Source organism: Aplysia californica, unplaced genomic scaffold (genome assembly GCF_000002075.1).
Source record: "Aplysia californica isolate F4 #8 unplaced genomic scaffold, AplCal3.0 scaffold01243, whole genome shotgun sequence".
Taxonomy (NCBI): Eukaryota; Metazoa; Mollusca; class Gastropoda; order Aplysiida; family Aplysiidae; genus Aplysia; species Aplysia californica.
Genome location: NW_004798513.1, coordinates 50,181 through 51,277, shown reverse-complemented (window position 1 = coordinate 51,277; position 1,097 = coordinate 50,181). Strand labels below are relative to the sequence as shown.

Sequence of the window (1,097 nt, the reverse complement as noted above, 5' to 3'; positions counted from 1 at the left end):
ATAACCAGTGATGTTACCGTAGACATACCATATGATGACAGATATAACCAGTGATGTTACCGTAGACATACCATATGATGACATATATACCCCGGGATGTTACCGTAGACATACCATATGATGACAGATATACCCTGTGATGTTACCGTAGACATACCATATGATGTTACTGTTGACATACCCCATGAAGTTACTGTAGACCTATCCCTGTTTTTTTACTGTAGGCTCAGGCACACCACAAGATGTCATATTAGACATGTCACGTGACGTAAATGTAAGCATACTCTATGACGTTAATGTAGGCATACTTTACGATGACAGACATACCCTGTGATAATACTGTCATAATAATATTAGACTTACCATACGATGTTACTGTAAGTATGTTAATGTTGGTATATTCCGTGATATTACTGTAAGATTACCCTCCTGATATTATTATAGACATATCCCATGACGTTACCCCACTCTATATTATACATACATACCCCATTCAACAAGTTCCCTGTAAAGTGTGTTTTCGCTACCAGGACAGGATGCCACCCAACATGGTAGAGAGATGAGAAATTTCCTGTAACATTCCGAGGCTCGGCGAAGGTGAAACAGGAAGCTGTGTACTTTCTCAAGACACTTTAAAGGACAAAGAGGTTCTTTTTTAAACTCAAGGTAAGCACACAGGAGGGATTTCTCGCATGAATGAACGAGAGAATGAAGAAAGCCTTTCGTGCCTGCCTGCTTGCCTGCGCGTCGGTGAAAAGACAGGAAATGGGTGCACGATAGATACGATATTTCTTTGGTCTAAGATATGTCATCGTACATCAAAGGGTGGGAACCGTGTGTCAGAGCGTTGAATAAACTAATGCGAGTGAATAGCCGAGAAAAACTTTTGTGTTGGAAATAAATGCATATATTAAGTGGAGATAAACGCATATAGTGAGTGGGAATAAGTGCATATTGAAGGACACACTGCTGACGTCAATCACATTTTTCCTTCCGATATACAAATTCTATTTTTTTTTAAAATATATACTATATACAACAATGCGGTCATCTCTTCTCTGAAAGATAGATAGATAGACAGATAGATAGACAGAGAG

At 38.9% G+C, this 1,097-nt stretch overlaps 1 protein-coding gene across 1 annotated transcript in view; it reads right to left on the bottom strand.

Moving 5' to 3' along the window:
* LOC101851696 (fibrillin-2) overlaps positions 1–667 on the bottom strand; it is a gene marked incomplete in the record, with an annotated part of 51,411 nt that extends 50,744 nt beyond the window's left edge. Inside the window, 1 exon segment of the mRNA XM_013090370.2 lies at positions 499–667.
* Between the last annotated feature and the right edge of the window lie 430 nt (positions 668–1,097).